The 20,537-nt window shown below is 35.6% G+C and overlaps 1 protein-coding gene across 5 annotated transcripts in view; it reads left to right on the forward strand.

Annotated features, from left to right (window-relative positions):
- The window catches only part of LOC102970291 (cytochrome c oxidase subunit 7B2, mitochondrial), a 158,264-nt gene that overhangs the window by 52,784 nt on the left and 84,943 nt on the right, over positions 1 to 20,537 (forward strand). For all 5 annotated transcript variants that reach the window (XM_042984598.1, XM_007075915.2, XM_042984601.1 and 2 more), the window contains one exon: positions 5,902 to 5,957. The gene's annotated coding sequence lies outside the window, so the exon portion shown is untranslated. The remainder of the gene's footprint in view (positions 1 to 5,901; positions 5,958 to 20,537) is intronic.

Here is a 20,537-nt window from a genome sequence, read left to right on the forward strand (position 1 = left end):
GGAAACAAGTTTAAGTGTCTGTTGATAGATAAATGGATAGTGAAAATATGGTGTGTGTGTATGGTATACCATATGGTATATGGTATAATGGTATAACATATGGTATATGGTATAATGGTATATGGTATGGTATAATATATATAGTATATGGTATAATATGGTATACCATATGGTAAAATATATATATGGTATAACATATAGTACGTGGTATAATATATATGGTATAATAAATAAAATACTATTTACCCATAAAAAGGAAAGCAATCCTGCCATTTCAGCAACATGGATGGACCTTGAGGGCAATATGCTAAATTGAGTAAGTCAGACAGAAAGACAAATACCCTATGATCTCACTTAAATATGGATTCTAAAATAAACCTGAACTTACAGAAACATAGAGTGGGTGGTTGTTGCCGGTGTTGGATGGGGGGAGAGGGGTGGGTGATGGTGGTCAAGGGGTACACACTTCCAGGTGTAGGATGAGTAAGTTCGACAGATCTAAAACATAGCATGGTGACTGTAGTTAACAATACTGTATTGTTTGCTTGAAAATTGCTGGGAGAGTAGATCTCAAGTGTTCTCCCCACCCCAAATTTCTCCACACACACAAAATGTTATTAACTATGTGAAGTGATGGTTGTGTTAACTGGCCTTATCTTGGTAACAATTTCACAGTACGTATGTCTATCAAATCACCAACTTATATACCTTTAACTTACACAGTGTTATATGTTAATTATATCTCAGTAAAGCTGGGGAAAAAGATAAAATTTTCTTATTTGAATACAGTTTGATTTGTATTGAACTGCAAAGTCAGTACTCTTCAGAGACCACTTACCATCTTGGATCCTATCATGGGCCAAAACACTTCTGATGGCAACTCTATTATAGTCCTCTGCACATATATCCCCAAATAACTTGTGTCCTTTATCACCTTCAATTCTATCACTCCTTAATTTTCTCGGCATTACTTAGTTCAGATTCAAAGAGAAAGAAATAGCTTGCCACCAGTAATTTTTTTCTAGTTGGACAAGCCCTCATCTAATATCACAAGCCAACCTAATGGATTCACTGCCCTTGGATTAGATGCCTATCCTAGCTCTGGTGAGTTTTGATTCTGTAGGTGCATGGACACGTGATACACATTATCCCTTATTCATCAGGGATAATAGCTTCAGCAGCTTGCTATAGTATTGGCAGGCTATGTATTAGGCCTTTCTAGAGTAACAATTTGTTCTCACTTGTATAACACTGGTAAATAACTATACTTCTTTATAGTGTTAGTAATCGATTTACATTTTTCAGTGCTTTACAGGCCAAAATTGTGTTCACATAACTTCATATGGTACTGTACATGAAAATGAAGTAAAGCCTTACCCTTTGGGAGGTGGGAAATAGATATTAATATTGAGGTATGTTTTTCATGTGAGTTATCAATACAGTGTGGATACATTGTGTATTTTGGAAAGTACAAGAAACTTATGTTCATTTAGCAGACTTTTTCTGGTCTTCAAAATGCTTACCAAATTGTCCTAAAAAATAATTATCGACTGATATATGCATCAGTAACACAAAGAGTGATAGTAGAATCACAGTATAAATTCTGGATGGAGCCGTATATCTTGTTCAGTGCAACACTTTAATTTTAACAATTTCAAGTCAATTTTTCCATCTTGCTTAAGACCATTAAGGGAGACATGTGCTCTGATTTTTTCCTTAATGATCCTTGTAATAAATACTTAGAATTTACCACCCAGGAAAAATATTTTGTTTGTTTGTTTTTTAATGAAATGAAATACTTTCTTTTGTTGGAAATAAGGTTACAAAAATCTGTATTTCTCTGTTTGTAATAGCTGTGGGAAAGCAGAGACCTAGATTTAATTTTTAAATATAGTTATACATGAATATTTTTTAAAATAGCTATTGTGTCCAAATTATTAAACAAATTATTGAGCGAAAAGTATGGTTTAAACATTTTGCGGCCCCTTTTTATTTAGCTATAGTTTGTATATGTTTATCCAACAGTGTATTTACATGTTTTGTCTAAGTATATATTTCTGTTTTCACGCAGGCCACCTCAATCATTTTGGAAAATAGCTAATCAGCTAAGTAATGCTTATTGATCACATACTATGTGCTCAAAGGTCTATTAGTAAAAAGTTAATAGGAATCTCTCCTAAGGAGAAGCTTACATTTCAAGTGAGGATAGGCAGAAAAAAAGGAGAATAGGAAAGCTGTCATTAAAAAAACAAGTTGAAAACTCCTTCATGACATGATCTAGTCTTACATTTCCCCTTGCCTCAGAGTGCCAAGTATATTATTGAGAATAACAAAGACTGCTAAATTGAACAGACTGGACCATAATGATTTAAACTTTGGGGCTTGATGATAGAACAAAACCTGGGGAAAAGTGGATGGTTGCAAGGGACAGAGTTGTATTGCTAGGTTAGGCAGGGTGTATATAGGCAAATAAACTATAAATGTATAGCATATACACACACATACTATTTAGTGTATATATGGATAGGCAAGGTGTATATAGACAAATATACTATAAGCTAGGCAGAGTAAATGTAGATAGATACACATATACACAAGTAAAGAATATTGAGGACATAAATGAAACACATTTTGGATAGTACCTTTCTTACAGAAGGAATTGTGAATACTTGTTAATCCAGTTTGCCCCTTTGTGTACTTTAGTAAGTGCTCAATACATCTTCACTGAATTAATAAATAGAGGAGAAATTGCTTTCAAAGCATTATAGAAAATGGAATGCTAACTATAGATAAATATAGATAAAAGCTGAATACTAATCATATTAGGGCACATCATAGCCTTTGATTGTGTGCCACTGCTCTGTACGTAGTAGGAGTGTGCCTGTGAATTATAGTGTGTGCCAGTGCTCTATCCATAGTAGGGGTGTGCATACAAATTACACTATGTGTCAGTGCTCTATACATAGTAGGAATGTGCATGCAACTTACACACTGTGTGCCAGTGCTCTATACTTAGTAGGAGTGTGCAAACCATACGTGTACAAAAGCAGGAGGGCATCTCATTTCACTGACTATAGCTGTTAATTCAGGGCCTTGCACATAATACATGCTCATTAGATTTGGTTGTATTGATTGAAAAAATAAATTACAAGCCAATCTAAGCATGTCTAATAACAATGCAAAGTTTAAAAATAGGTTATGTGAGCTACTTAGTAATTAAAATGAGCTGACATTGATTGGTATTAAGTGTTAGCCAGTTTTGAAATACCAACTTTCAAAGTCTTACAAGCAGCAGAGTAGCACAACCCTGGCACTAATTGGGTCTTCTGGGGAGCCTGTTAAGACTGAATTTCATTTCATTTATTTGGTAGTGCGTTTTACCATTTTCTCCTCAGAAAGAGGCTAGAGCCAAGTAGCACCTGGCTTCTTGTGTCCCTTTCAATGGCGATTACCTGTGAGCCTCCAATAGGACAGCAGACTCACCTGTCCCATTGCTCTTTGTCTCAGATTTCTCTGAGGAAGCTGGGGATAAGCCTCTTGAAGAAACGCTTTTCTGTTGGTTTTCCTCCTACCTCACTGGCCTCTTTTATTTGGCCTTTTTTCCCTGGCTCTTTCATATCTCCTCACCTCTAAATGTTGTAGTAACTCAGGGCTTGCATTACTTTGCTCTTGGTGTATAAGAAATCACCACAAAATTAGTGGTTTAAAACCACACACATTATCTCTGTTTCTTTGGGTGAGAAGTCTGAGCACACCCTAACTTAGGTCTTCTGCAAGACTACAGTCAAAGTGTCATCTGGTGCTTGAGGTAGCATCTGAATGCTTGACTAGAGAAGGATTTATTTCCAAGTTTACAAATTGTTGGCAGAATTTACTTCCTTGAGACTGCGACAGTGAGGGCTTCATTTTCTTGTTGGCTGGAGGCTGGAGACCTTACGAGATGCCAGCTAGAGGCTTCCCTCAGTTTTTATAGGCCACACTCGTTTCTTTGCCAAGTGGTTCCTCAGCATGGCTGTTTGCTTCATAAAAGTAAGCTAGCAGAGGGAAAATCTGCTATAATCTTACATAATGTGACAATGTAATCACACAGTATAATTCATATACACCCTGTCACATACATCGAGTTAGAAACAAGTTAGAGGTCCTGTCCACATTCTAAGGAATGAAAATCATACAAGGGCATGACCACCAAGAGGCACGGATGATGGAGCCACTTGAGTCTACCACGTTCCTGGCTAGTCTCTGTCTCTGTCCTTTCTTTCCTCTGTCTGTACACACTTCCTTTTATATATCATGGCTTTAGATATTGTCAGTGAGTGAAAAAAAAACACCCTGGTTTATAGTTGAGAGCTTGGTCTCCTCTAAACTCTACACTGATTTGGTTAACTGCTTACCTTATATTGCTCCTCATGAGTCTGTCTGACAGACATATAAAAATTTACATATCCAAAGTCAAAATAATTATTTCCTCTAGTAACTGCTTTTCTTATTGTTTCCCGGTCCCACTAAATGGCAGCTCTATCCTTTCATTTGCTTAGATAAAAAAAGCTCTGTGACATCCTTAACTGTTTCCATTCTCTCATACCCACCAGCCGTTTCATCAAACTATTTTACAAATTTGTCATTTTTTGGCTATTATCCTTATCTTCAGGTGGCACTAGAACCTTATTTAAACTATAGGTCACTTGGTGGCTCTCTGGCAACCATTCCAGTTTAGTGGGGAATAAACCCTTCATTTTCTAGTAACTAAGGGCCCGCTTCTAACAGGATGGACCACATGGAACCCCAAATACCACTGCTTTTTAACTTTGCTGTTGATGGAAAATCATGTGGCTTTACCATATGCCAGATTGGTTCGTGTCATATGTTCCCTCTTACCAAACAAGGCTTCCTTTGTCTTGGTCAACAGTAATTGTTTCTTTCACTCCAAAGATCAAGAGGGAGTAACGTAGGTAAAAGTGGTCACCCGACTCCAAACGTACTTCTTTCTGGAGGGTTCTTTCCTTCATAGCCTGATCTCTTTTCGTCCTGTGTTCCTTTTTTTTTTTTTTAATTTTTCTAATGTTTGTTTGTTTTCCAGAGGGGGCAGGCAGAGAGAGGGTGGACAGAGGATACAAAGTGGGCTCTGTACTGACAGCAGAGAGCCCAGTGTGGGGCTCAAACCCATGAACTTGTGAAATTATGACCTGGGCTGAAGTCAGGTGCTTAACCTAGTGAGTCACCCAGACTCCCCAGTCCTATGTTGTTTTTTTTCTTCCATCCCCTCCATATACTCAAAAATTATATTAAAATCTACTTCTGGGTAGGTAGGACTTCCCATCATTCACATATACTTTGATCCAAAGTAGTAAATAAATTTATCTTTTGTCTCCAGGTATATTTTTACTTTAAATCCTTACTTTTTTTCTAGAATGAAAAATTTGGTATTGTCAATAGGATTTGAAATATTAGAATTCTGATGAATTTCATGTAGGGTGCAAACAGTAGATAGGTCCATTCATGTTTCCTTGAACTCAGCATTTGTGGTAACAACCTTCTCTTCATTCATACTCTGTTAGCCTTGGCCAGAACTCTTCCAGTTTAGGCACAGGTAGATGATGAGTCAGGGAGGCAGCTGGTAAAAAAAGGGGGTGATCTCAACTACATGGGTTGAGAAAAGTTTACAACTCTCTCTACTACATTGGAAGACCGGTAGCTATGTCCTCTTTCTTTCACAAACTTTGTGATTCAACTTTAAGTTGTGTCTTAAAGCTTATTTAATCAGATGTCATTTGTATAAAAATGTTTACTATTGATAGAGTAGTAAATGGTGATTTTCTCTGGGTAAAATAGCCCAAACTTACTTTTTGCCTTTTACTATTTTCTTGAAGCCTCACACTGATTTTCTAATTGTATTTTTAGGAGTCTGAATCTTGAACTTCCTGAGAAGAGTGTCTGGGCTTCAACGTTCTTACCAGGTAATGAGAAAATATGGAAAAGTCCCATGCTGCCCAGATTAGAATTTCGCTGTATGTCAATTTTAGATGACCTCTTTTTTTGTGGTGGGAAGGGGGAAACTAGATGGGGATTTTGTAAAAAATAAAGTGGGCAGTGAAACCATTTTTAAAGTTTTATGAACTCTTAAGCAGTTTGTTGACTATTGAGAACCTGCATAACCACAGAAAGAATAAGAGACAGATGCCAGTCTAACTAGACAAATGTTTCCAAAATAAGATGTTTCGTATCAGCAGAAAATGTTTTTCTTGGTAGACTAACTTGATAGTCTTAACAACACAAACATTTTGGATGTAAAAAAAAAAATGTGTGTGTTGCCAGAAAACATTTTCAAGAGATAAGCACTTGTTGCAAGTACTACATGCCTAGAAAAAAATCTCATTTTGGCCAACTGAGACCACCATGTGTTTTAAAATATGTCTTCCGTCATTTCAGTGTTAAGAGCGCCCCCTGGTGTGGTTATGTAATTATAGATTCATGAGAAATTTATACATTATTTTTTAAAACTCTGTTCGCTATTAGATGGTGCTGGTCCTTTTTTTATACTAGCTAGGTTGATTTGGTCAGTATGGTGTGTAACTGTCTAGAAATATGCATTTGATTTTTTTCTTGCCCTAATTTATGGTTATATCTGGAGTCAGTGGTCAGTTTGAAAGTAGAATTTGGAAATATCTAGTCCCTAAACTTCTTCATCTCAAAATAATGACAAGTAATATATCATTTAGTAAGTGTGAAATTATATAGTGAGATAAATTTTTACATACTAATCAAATTCTTTGCTGGTAATAACTTTGTTAAGTGGAAAATTGCTATGAGCAGTTTCTTTTTGGTAAACTCATGGGTATTTTAATACTTAAACATGAAAATTCAGACATATATTTTGTTTTTGAAATGTAAATCATGTGAAAGATAATCTAGGTTTTAATATTCCCTTAAAATCCAACAGCTCCCCAATAGCTACAGAACTTGCAAATATAAACATAGTATTTCATCCATGAATCATATATAGAGCTCTCATCTATCCCTTGAAATCACTCCCACCAGCACAAACTCTTACTCAAAATTGACCACAAAAAACTCATTTTTTTTGTTACATTTAATTTTTAGTCTTTTGGGAATAGTTAAACCATCCTTGCAAACTGAAAGTGTGTATAATCTTTTAAATTACATTTCTGTAAATTTGATAGTTGCAGTTATATTTTCTCCTATTGTCTCTTCTCCAGACTAAATTATCTTGATTGTTTTAACCATTTCTCACAGGTTCTGTGTTCTAAACTTGATCATGTCCAGGGCTGTAGTACGAGCTTTTTGCAGTAGACTGCTTTTGCTCTTATCTTATCCTGTATGTTCCTTTTCCCTCTTTGATTTAATTCTGAAGCCATAACCTCAGCACCGTATTTATGTTAAGTCCTGGCTTTTTGAAAGGATATCTTCTAAAATGTAGAATAAAAAAAATCAGAGCAATCTGCTGTATACCACAGTTGATCTGTACTTGAATCCTTGTTCTGATATTTACTAGCATCGTGACCTTGGACAAGTCACTGACCCTCTCAGAGCCTCAGTCTCATCTCCTGTAAAAGAGAAATGCAAATCACTACTTCCCAAGATGCCGTTAATCCATCTTTTATGTTGATATCTATTTAAGACTTATTTATGCCAGATACGGGACTGGGTGCCTCGTAAGCATTTATTTCTCACAGTAATCCTGTGAACTAGTTGCTATTATGTCTATATTATTAATGAAACTTAGAGAGGCTAGGAAATTCTAATTCAGATCTTTTTGACTTAAAAGTGAGCTTACAACCACTATGCTATGCATTTGTTTTAATCACACTCATTTCTGCTAATTTGTTGATTTCATTGTCCTTAAGGTCAAATAGTCTCCCAAGGCATAAACGCAGAGGAGAGAAATCTTTTGAAAAACAAGAGATGGATTCTTTAATATGGATGCTCTTCTTGTCTGGAAGCCAGAATTACTTTGGGCATTATTCATTCTTCTATACATTTTTTTTTTCAAACCAGAGAATGCATTAAGAGATTCCCTGTTATTAGCATGGTTGAGCTGGTAACAGCAGTGACAAGGCCTATTGGGTTAGTGAACCTTAAGGCACCTTTAATGCATAATATAAAGGCAGGATAATGGAATGCTAATTTTAGAAACTGTTGCATGCTTCCAACGCACCACTTGTGTTGGTTTTCTCTGGACCTGGAACTGTAATCTATTCCTATGTGCCTTGCTATTCTATTTAGGTATGGATTGGCTTTGTGAAGCCTGCATCATTTTCCTTATGGTTTAATAGTTTTTACCTGATATTTTAGATAACAGATTTTATTTTTAATTGCTACAGAGGCCAGTTTAATAAGTTTCTTATTTCCTTTTTTTTAACTTTATTTTTTTATTATTTTTTAATATATGAAATTTATTGTCAAATTAGTTTCCATACAACACTCAGTGCTCATCCCAAAAGATGCCCTCTTCAATACCCATCACCTACCCTCCCCTCCCTCCCACCCCCCATCAACCCTCAGTTTGTTCTCAGTTTTTAAGAGTCTCTTAGTGAAATAAGCCATACAGAGAAAGACAGATACCATATGTTTTCACTCTTATGTGGATCCTGAGAAACTTAACAGAAACCCATAGGGGAGGGGAAGGAAAAAAAAAAAAAGGAGGTTAGAGTGAGAGAGAAAGCCAAAGCATAAGAGTCTCATTTCCGTAATAAGTTGTTTTGAAGGCTCCTGAGTAACTCAATATGGAAACATGGTATTGATCAAGACTGTGTTTTGTTTAATAATATCTGGTGTTTTATATTATTCCCTTAGCCTTTGAGATTTACTTTAGAAAGTAGGCTGTTTATCCATGATTCAAGAGCACATTGTCAGGTTTCTCAGTGGCTGAATGACTGTTTTCTTGGTGAGGTGGTCTCAAGTTGTGCTTGTGTCAGATGTATAGACATTAATATGAACAGGTGTTTATATTATTATTATGTCTTAGCCCAAACATATGCTATCTTTAGGAAAATTGGCTCAGTGATCATTATTGAATTAGTGAATGAGTGAAGAAATGGAAGTTGTCTTATTTTTCTACCCTCATTTCTGCCCTACCGCTATACTTGTTTTTCCTGCCTGCCCTCCACCCCTTGCCATGAACACATGCACACACAGCATTTGGTGAATGTGTTTTTGACTTTGACTTGTTTAATGTCTTTAGAATCAGTATCCTTTTTTTTTCCCAATTCCTCTGGCATTGTTTTGAGATGGGCTTTCATATTTTTCACTTGAACAATTAGAATAGTCCTTTAACTGAATTCCCTCTTTCCAGTATTATCTGTTTCCAGTAAACTGTCTTCAGTAGAATCAGGATAACTTTCCTAAAGCATGAAACTAGTATCAGCTTAAAATGGTTTAGTGTCTCATTGTGTAAAAACATCCCTCATTTCTTGCATACCTCTCTTCTAATTTCTCTCACTACCATTGTCCTCACCCTTTGAATTCTGTGCTTTGCACCACTAAAAAAATAATTGCAAATCCCAGGATACTTTTTACTTGTCTTGCCTTCCTGGGCCTTTATGCACTAATACTCTATGCCAGCAGTCCCTCCTGCATGTCAATTGGCGAGCTTCACTTTCTCCTTCTGTAGCAGTTCTTCTCTGACTAAACTCCTACTCCACAAGCACAGATCCATTTTGAGTTAAGTGCCTCTTCAGTGGACCACTGCATGACCCTGTGCTCACTACTGATACTGAAAAGTTCATTAAATAAAGTTTAATTAAATAAAGTTGGCAGCTTGAAGACAATTATTACATAATTTTACTCAATGTATCACAGTGCCAGATAAATAGAAGGTGCTCAGGAAAACTTTATTTATTTATTTATTTATTTATTTATTTATTTATTTATTGTTTAATGTTTTTATTTATTTTTGAGACAGAGAGAGACAGAGCATGAGCGGGGAAGGGGCAGAGAGAGAGGGAGACACAGAATCTGAAGCAGGCTCCAGGCTCTGAGCTGTCAGCGCAGAGCCTGATGCGGGGCTCAAACTCACAGACTGTGAGATCATGACCTGAGCTGAAGTCGGACGCTTAACCAACTGAGCCACCCAGGCACCCCAGGAAAACTTTATTTATGAAGCCCATGAAGAGCTGAATGAAAAATAGAAAGACATTATGTTAGGACTCCCTTGAAACTTATGCCTCAGTAGGGCTTTAAAGCTTCTAAATCAAAATGCTTGACTCCTGTCCTCCATTACTGGACAGGATGGAGAAGCAGCCATCAGTTGATTTCATGTGCTCTCTCTTGTATTTACATTGACTCTCTCCTGGCACCGATATACTCATCAATACCCCTCTGACAGAGGTTTCCTGTGACTTACTCAATATTTTTTCTCCTCTCTCTCTTACTTACGGAGTTCCAGTATTGCAGGCAAACAAAGGCAAAAAAGAAGAAAAAAAAAATACAAGCCCCCCCTCTTCTCATCCTTTTTGGTGTTTTGAGGAACAATCTCCTGTAATTCTGTCTAGTGAAATATAACCAAATATCTGATGATATAATCTGGAAAGGTTTTGCTTTCTTGATACAGATGTTGCTTTGTCCCCCTTCTGGCCCATTCTTTCTTTCTCATTCACGGAAGATACACATGATGACAGGAAGTGGAGCAGCCACCTTGTAACCTTAAGACCAGGAGTATTATTGATATTTTTAGACATGGCATCCTTGAACTTCCAAAACTATACCAGTAATGTGCTTCCTATAGAATTCTCATTGCATGAGAAAAATCCACCATGCTGTGTCAGCCATTGTTATTTAGATTTTCTGTTGTAGCCACTGACTCAGTTCTCTAACTGGTACTTATTAGCACTGCAGTTAAAATAAATGCATAGAGCCTTTAGGGACACCTGGCTGGCTCAGTCAGTAGAGCATGTGACTCTTCATATGCTGGTTGTGAGTTCGAGCTTCACGTTGAGTATAAAGTTTACGAAAAGAAAAAAAAAAAAGTAAATACATTGGAATTTTCTCACCTTTCCACCTATATTTCATGTTTATCAGCTCCACAATTGTGTAGTTAGACCTGTCACCATGTGCTACCCAAAATACTGAGGATTGGAATACTATTCCTATGCAGATGGCTTACGGTCTTATTGGGGGCACAGAAGCAAAATTAGTTACAATATATAATACAGTATAAGATAGAATATATAATATGGTAAGCGCCATAGTAGTTTATATAGAAAATCCTAAGGGTAGACAGAAAAGAGTATTTGAAATTTGCTAAAGTTCTCCTGAGAATATTAAAGTTTTGGAAATTGGAGAAATGAATCTGTCATCTGGGATTTTAGGCACCCTGGACAGGACTTAATCCTTGTGCCTTTTCAGTGACACAGTATAGGTGGTCACTTACTTTTATGTGTCAGCCTTGCTGCCTCATACTAATAATTAAAATGAACACAGTCTAAGAGACCACAGACAGAATCCACACTTTGAACTGTTGACAGGCTATCTTTGGAAAATCAAATTGGTGAAAAGCAATCTGTGGAGAAGGAGAGGCAAGAAATGACACAGGAAGCTGCCAAGGATTCTATTGACACACAGACTGAAGCAGTAAGCCAAGAGCTGTAACAAGGAAGGCAGTAAACAAGAAACTGAAGCTCAAAGGCAAGAGTTAGTTAATGGAGAGAGACATCAAAACATCAGACAGCCGACAGCCTGGAACAAACTCACAATAAGGGAGGGCCAGGGAACAGGCCTCCTCAAGAGAACACAAAAATAGTCTGTTCTACTCTGGGACTCTCGGCAAATTCTGTGAGGAAAGCCAGAAGCAGACCATAATAAGGGCACTATTTATAAAATCACAGAGATTCAAAGGAGTTAAAATGAGAAAATGGTCTTAAAATAAAGCATAAAAATTATAATCAGTAGATGTTTTGAAAAAGAAGTGCTCAAGAACCTGAGTCAAAAAAGAAAGTCCAGGGACATTGGCATTGATTTCAGGGTTTGATCTTGAGGGTTGTTTTTTTTTTTTTTTTTTTTTTGGTGCAGATTTTGAAATGAAAAAAAGCTGCAGGAAAGGGAAAATCAATGTGGAATAAAATGTCTGGGATTGAGCCAAATCCAAATGCCATTTAGAATTCTCATGTCTTAGGATAAGCTACAGAAAGATATTTGAGTACATTATCATTTCTTCTAACTGTGACACACAGGATTTTCCCAGAAGATGAATGAGAGGAATGCTGCCAATGATCCAGGTTTAAATAATAAGGACTGACCCTCTCCAGTCTCCCACACACTTGAGAGAAGCTATAAATACCAGTAAGGCATCTAGACATGTTTGTGCCATCACAAAATACTCCATAATTTTACTCTACCCAGGATTAATGGACCACATTGTGCTTTGATGCATGACCACAGGGTCTGATAGAGAATTAAATACTTTTCAGTGACACAAGTCCAGTCTTTCTGAAAAAACAAAGAACAACTAACATAGATAACAAGTATTTTGGCTTCTGTGACCATGCTCCATCTGTACTCTTCATCTAATAAGGAATAATAACTACCTCAGCTAATGAAATTTGACAGTGGTTTTCTGAAATAGATATATACCCATATCCATATCCATATCCATGTCTATGTCTATATCTATCTGTATGCATTTTATATATCTGATATATGAAATAGATCACCTAAAATATTACAGATGTTCTAAATTATTTTCAGTGTAAGACATAGAAGTAATTTATTCATGATGTTTTTTTGTTGTTGTTTTTACTTTGAAAGTGTTGCCTCTGAGGCCACATAAGTATTTGGCATGATTTCAAGTGCTATAGAATAGGGATGAACCTAAACACCTTTTGATTCTCCTTCAAAATTTGATGCTTATCTAGAACATATAAATTCACCTGAATGTTTCTTGAAACTATTTTGCTTATGGTGGGGATGCTGCTTGCTTCATCTCAGAAACAGTAGTATATTTTCAAAGAATATATTGTTTCCTAAATTTATGTTCTAGGCATCTAGGATTCAGTAAATACTCATGCTCACCTTGTCCATGTCTTCTTTGTTTACAGTTATTTCAGGTTTTCAGCCTCAGTCTTTTGAAGTGTAAGAGTTCTGATTTTTTCTTTATTCATTTGTAAATCTGTTTTATAGTTCATTATTTTTATTGTCCTTTTTTAAATCCTACCTTGCTCTTTGGTGTTTCTGAATTGTGGCAACAAACAACATGAGATAGTATAAGAACACGTAAAGCAGAAATGTTACAAAAATCCCTTCATGGATATTTGTCATTACTTTTCTAAGAGCCTCATCTCATCCTGATGATGAATCCTGTTCCAAAATTATGTACTCCTGATTTTTATAAACAAATGTATGATTATAGTGGGCCATTAATATTTAATGAATATGAATGGAAGATTGCATTACATTTCCACAAGAGATCAGGGGACTATAATAATCAAGAATTACTTATGAATTTGCAAAGGAGTTGGATTTAAGGAGTTTTTTTGTTTTAGCTTTCCAGTATCCTCCTTAGATTATCAATACAGGAAGAGATTGTTTTTTTGTTTTTGTTTTTTTTCCTGCTAACAGTTTTCATCTATAAAAAAGGGTAATTGTTTCATTAATTTATATCTTACACTTGCATGTTTGGGCTGGATCTTATTTTTATGTTACACATGCTCCCCTACGTGAGTCTGATGCACACTAGTTTATGTGGACATTCTAAAATATTCAAGAAAATGATGCAGAGTGACACTTTTTGTAATGAGATGATACTTCAGAAATATGTTTAAGGTTCTGTGTTGACTTCAAATTAGATACAATTGCAAAGTATGTGCTATGGACTGTTTTCCCCCAAATTCAGTTGTTGCAACCCCAACTTCTAATGTGAAGGTATTAGAAGATGGAGGTTTGGGGAGGTAAAGTTTAGATGAGGCCATGAGAGTGGAAGGAACCTTCATAATGGGATTAGCATCAGAAGTATAAGAATTATTGGTGCACCTGGGTGGCCCATTTGGTTAAGCGTCAGACTCTTGATTTCAGGCTGAAGTCATGATCTCATGGTTTCTGAGATCTAGCCTCACATCAGTTTCTGAGCTGACAGTGCGGAGCCTGCTTGGGGTTCTCTTTCCCTCTCTCTCTGCCCCTCCCCTGTTTGCTCTCGCTCTCTCTCTCTCTCTCTCTCTGTCTCTCAAGATAAATAAACATTTAAGAAGTAGAAGAATTGTAAGTATAATTAGTATAAGGAGAGGAAGAGACCAGAACTCTATGTGAGGACACAAGGAGTTAGGACACACTGCAAGCCAGGGAGAGGGCTCTTACCAGGAGCCAAATTTGCAAGCGGTTTGATCTTGGACTTCCAGTCTCTAGAGCTGTGAGAAATAAATTTCCATTGTTTATGCCACCCAGTCAGTGGCATTTTGTTATAGCAGCCTGAGAAGATTAATACACTATTAATTGGAAGCCAGGAACAATTTATAAAATTTCATATTTTTTTCTAACTAATTAAGGTTGACTACTAATACTAAACTCACAGCTGCGTTCAAGTATCAATAAAGAATGGTAACTAAATAACCCTTAGTGGGCATTACTGAAAAGGTAATCTCTTAGGAAATAGAATGTTTGGAAAATATTGTGTGGATATTTTCTATACCTAAATTGCATATAGAAAAACTTGGTTAGACAGAATGCCTAGATAACAGCATTCTAATTTAATTGTATCTTTGATAAAAGTCCAGCTGAATGTTTTTTGTGGCTCTGTTGTTGTTGAAAATTGTCTTTAACTAATATTGTCCTTACCTTCTCCCTCTGATACAGTGATAGCCAGATCTTTCTTTGCATTTGGAAACTTCTGTGAAGCATATTTCTCATTCTGTAGTATAGAGGGATAAAGATGAAGGAAGTATAAGCATTTGTTTGTAATGGAACTTTGTAATATCAGCTTTTGTGGGTGTGATTTGCTATGTTACTAATGGAATACACGATATTCTAGCTATCTGAAGGTTCCAATTATGATTTTATTGAAAAAAAAGACTGTTTCAAATCTTAGTTGTTAAAAGTATTTTCAGTAGTTGAGTTTGTAATGAAGACATTAACACTTATAGTAGCCATTAGTCTGGACAAAGAATACAAAAGAAGGGCGCTTGGGTGGCTCAGTCAGTCGAGCATCTGACTCTTGATTTTGACTCAGGTCATGATCCCTGGATCATGGGATCGACCCCTGCATTGGGTTCCATGCTGAATGGAGAGCCTGCTTAGAATTCATTCTCTCTCTCTCTCTCTCTCTACCCCGCCTCTCCATTCCTCCCTCCCTCCCCCTTCTTCTCCCTTCCCTGCTCACTCCCTCTCTCTTAAAAAAAAATGTAAAAGAGGGTTTAGGAAGTTGACATAGTCTAAAATAAAGTATTTAAAGCTTTATCTTGATTCTGCATACTACTTTTTAAAATTAATGTAGATCTAAACAGAGTTCTATCTATAGTTTATGTTCTCTATATATTGCTACGCAGTACTAAGTACTTATTCTCTGCTAGAGGTATACACCTATACAATCTCGTATGTTTTATATAACTTCATTTCTATAACAGACTCGTAAAGTTAGTATGTTGGTGAAATTAACATGTGCTGCGCAATTAACATATGTTAATATTTACAGCAATATTAAATCTATTTTAGTATCAAGCCAAATGTATTTTCTGTTATTTTTGTTAGTTAAAACTGTTCTAAAACTGGAGGAAATAGAACAAAAACTTAATTGGACTCTCTCAGAATTGAAATGTGTAAGACTGACAGAAGAAGCATTTTAAGATGTTTTACAATCAAGTAGAGAAGTGAGTTAGGTAAATACAAATTAATTCTTTAAAATGGCAGTCAGTAGTTATAAAACACTTTCTGTATACTCTTTTTAAAACATTTTTTATTGTGGTTTTATGTATATACACATACATACTTATATGTATTTAATATATGCATATAAATATACATGTATGTGTGTTTAATATACATAAATATGTGTATGTATATTAAATATGTGTGTATATATGCATGTATATTAAAACATCCCATATTTAAGTGTACGATTTGGTGGCATTAATTACATTCACAGTGTTATGCAATCATCACCACTATTTTTCAAACCTTTTTCATCACTCAAAAGAGAAACTCTGTATACCTTAAGCACTAACTGCCCATTTTCCCCTCCACTAAGACCCTGGTAATCTCTAATCTACTTTGCGTCTCTACGAATTTGCCTATTCTAAATATTTCATGTAAGTAAAGTCTTATAATATTTGTTCTTTTGTGTCTCGCCTGTTTCACTTGGCATGCTGTCTTTGAGGGTCATCCATGTTCTTGTGACCGAATAATACTCCATTGTATGTATGTATTGCATTTTGTTTATTCACTGCTGATGGACACTTGGATTGTTTCCACCTTATTATTATTTTTAAAGTATCTGCATTTCTTGAACTAAGACCTTTTCATTTCTTAAACTAAGTCCCAGATCATTGTGAAGATCTTTAGGTCCTCTTTCTTTTGGAAACCCGGGCCTGAAGTGAAGTCAACATGTTAAAATGAACTTGTATCTCAACTAAATATTGTTGTACCTAAATGTGAAGTGAGTTAAATTATTGTCTAATTGACATGAAAAAGTATATAGACATTTACTTAATTAATTCATTTTAATTGTGCCGTTTTCGTGCTTTAGAGTCAAAATATTTGGTTTTCACACCTCACACATTTTCAAAGATTTGATAAAGTTTATGCCCTAGATATAAATGTACTGGTTTAGTAGCTGAATTTTAAGAAGCCATGTCCTGGGCAGTCAGCTTCTTCAGTGAAAGCCTTTTTTTTTTTACTTCTTCTCAATCACTAACAGCACTAGCCATGCTTACTATCCCAAAGTGCAGGTATCAAACTGTTCTTCCACTTTCCAGAGGTCTGCTTTCTTAGTGTGAGTGAATGTGTGTGTGATGTGTCTGTGTATCTCAGACCAGTTACTGGGTATTTACTTATTTGGAAAGTAGCCTATTTTCATCATAGGATGTTTACAAACTAAACTAGAGGAACATTTGATATGCTAACTTTGCTATTATAAACAATGTTGCAACAAGTAACCTTCTGTGTACAGTTGTGTCTGTGTGCAAGTATACTTAAGGTAAAAATATGTATGTTTATAATTTTGATAGATGTTTCCACATTTCATCTATTTAAGTTACACTGTCACACACATTGCCACCAGCAATATGTGAGAACACCCGTTTCCTTATACCATTCTCGTTAACACAGTGATTTATTAAATTTTTGAGTCTTTACCAATCTATTAGGGAAGAATTTTTTTCAGTATACTTATGAATTTTATTCGTTTTATTATGGTTAAGAAATTTTTCATGTTTAAGAACCGCTTGTATTTCTATTTTTATAAGTTAGCAGTTTATATACTTGGCCAATTTTTCTTTTGAGGGATTTTTTTCAAAGAATTTGGACACTGGCATATTGTTTGTGATATTAGCTGCCATTATTTTTCTCAGATTACTTGTATTTTGATTTTATTCCTCCAGGATTTTGTCAGTCAAATTTTTTTTAAATTAAATCATTCAGCATTCTTGTTGCACACTCCTTTTTTCTTATGTTGTTGTTATCTATAAGTATGTATACACACTGTAATATTACACAACCATAAAAAAGGATGTTATTGTGCCCTTTGTGACAACGTGGGTAGACCTATTGGGTATGATGCTAAGTGAAATAAGTCATACTGAGAATGATAAATACCATATGATTTCACTCATGTGGAAGCTAAAGAAACAAAATGAATAAACAAACAAAAAGGAGAATCAGACCTGTAAATACAGAGAACAGACTGATAGTTGCCAAAGGGGAGAGGACGCAGGATGGGCAAATGGGTGAAGGGGATTGGGAGATACAGGCTTCCAGCTGTAGAATGAATAAATCACGGGAATAAAAGGTGTAGCATATGAAATATTGTCAGTGATATAGTAATAACAATGTATGGTAAGAGATGGCAGCTGCACTTGTGCTGAGCATAGTGTAATGTATAGAGAAGGTGAATCACTGTGTTGTACACCTGAAACTAATGACTATACTCAAATAAAATAAAAAAAAAATGAATTATCTACACGGACTGATGCTTCTCATCATTCACTGACTCTTTCATCCCTTTTCATTTCGTTTCTTCTCTCAGAACTGTTAAGTCCACATGATTATAAAGTGACATAATAGTCTAAGTCATTCATTCCCATCAGTTTTTCCCTGTGTTCATCTTCCTTGCCTGATTCGTGATTTGATACGTTTTATTGCCTCTTCTTTCTTAAAAACCTTCCACTAGGTTTAGTGACACTGAGTTTCTGGGTCTTACTTCTGAGTCTTTATTTCATAAATGAAGTTAAAAAAATACATGATTTTTAGGAGCTTCCAGTTTGATTCTACTGCTCCTATATTTACTCTTTTGTATTGTTGTCTGCTATTATGCTTTCTACTTTAAGAATTTGCCTACCACTGCTCACAGGAAAGTGGAAGCCATATGTTAAGAATGGTAGAAAATTTTCAGCCAAACCTCCTAAATTTCTGTAGAGCAGATTCCCTCCCCTCTTCTACACTCTTACTAGGCTTTACATGGTCAAGAAATAAACATTTATCATGTTAAGCCACTTAAATGTTGAGTTTTTTATGGTACAACAGCTATAATTGCCTTGACTAATACAATTGCCCTTTGAACATTTCCCTTTAAAGGTATCTTGGAACTTCGAACTCATTATGTCTAGAATATATTTTCTTATATTCTGCTAAACATGATGTCTGGAAAGGAAAAAACTCTAACATTTCTTGTCTACTACTGCTTTGCCCAACAAATGTGTAAAGTTTTTCCCCACACTAACCAATTCTCCAACATCACCGTTGGGTCCTGCAATTCAGTTTAATTTCAACACTTACTAAAGTTAGCGCAGACCCCACAGGTTAAGAGCTTAGTCCCAGAAGATGCCTCCGTCCCGCAACTTCAGAAGCCCATTGCCAATAACAGGTTCCCAGGTTACTCACAACTTCTGTCCAACTTGGCTACAAATCAGAGGTTCCCAGATATCCTTGTGTTTGATAATTTGCTAGAGTGGCTGATAGAACCCAGGAAAACAGTTTACTTATTACTGACAATTTATTATTATGAAGCATATTTTAAAGAATATAAATGAAGGGCCAGATAAAGAGATGCGTAGCGTGAGCTCTGGAAGGGTTCCAAGTGCCAGGAGTGTTGTCTCTGTGAAGTTGGGCTGTGCCATCCTCCGAGCCCTTTTGTGTTGACCAACCTGGAAGGTCTCTGAACCCTGTATTTTTGGGATTTTTATGGAGGTTTCCATCACCTGGAAATTCCAGGGGATTTAGGAGCTTTGTATTAGATCACTCAGATCACTTGGGACCTTGTAAGTATTTCGGGAGCTCTTCCTAGATTAAAGACCGAATATTAACCAGAATCAGGGACAGATATAGATATAGATATACAGATATGTAGTTATAGATATATAAATATCTGATATATATAATATATAATTTCATACCTGATCTTCCTCCTCTTCCTTCATCCTAGCAATGAATAAAGTATACTACAAGACGCTGAGACTAAAAAAAAAAATTAGTCATTTGATTATTTATCTCACCCAATTGCTTCCCATTTCTAGAAAATTTTCTGTACATAAATTGTTCCTCTTCTCTCCGTTTTCATAGCATCTTTTCTATTTCAGGCTCTCATTATCTCTTGATAGGACAATTATTTTAACTTTCTAACCAAGTTCCCCATGTCATGTCATGTCATATCATGCCATTTCTTCTCCAGGCTCTTTGCTTGCAACTGATTAATACTCCTAACTTGTTTCTGATACACCATTACCTTTTACCCAAATTGCATGTAATGAAGTTCAAATTTTTTATCTTTGATCTGCCTTTTAACTTAATTTTGCTGTCTTATTTCATATGTCTTCCCTGTATGGTATAATAGATTGTGTGAAGTAAAATACTCTTTGTTTTCTCACCTCCTTTTGTTCTCTTTATTTGGAACATCTTGCTTCTCCATCTTAGAATATCTGAATTTTCTCTAACTTCAGGTCTGGCTCTAATATTATTTCATCCACAAAGCTTCTCTGGTCTCCTTGTTTTGTAATTTCTTCCTCTTCTAAAGGATGGAGTATCATTTATAACACATTGCTATTATAGTTATTCTATGTCCTTAACTACAAAAAAGAGCTTCATGGTGACATTCTTTCATAAAACTATTACTGATTGAATTTTACCTGAAAGTTTTGCATATGGAAATAAAGGTCTCAGAATTTTTTGCAAAAGAATAAAGTGGCTGCAGCTCAGGTAGAAAATAGATCTTGTATGGATTTTTAAGTAGATTATTCATAGACAACATAAGATATACTTTACAATCACCAAATGATGGTTGTGAAATGAGAGCCTATTACTTTATAATGTTCAACTAAACTGAATCATGGTTCTTGATACATTTTTCAATTTATTCATTAAAATAATTTTTTTAATGTTTATTTTTG

The sequence above is a fragment of the Panthera tigris genome, chromosome B1 (assembly GCF_018350195.1).
Source record: "Panthera tigris isolate Pti1 chromosome B1, P.tigris_Pti1_mat1.1, whole genome shotgun sequence".
NCBI classification, from domain to species: Eukaryota; Metazoa; Chordata; class Mammalia; order Carnivora; family Felidae; genus Panthera; species Panthera tigris.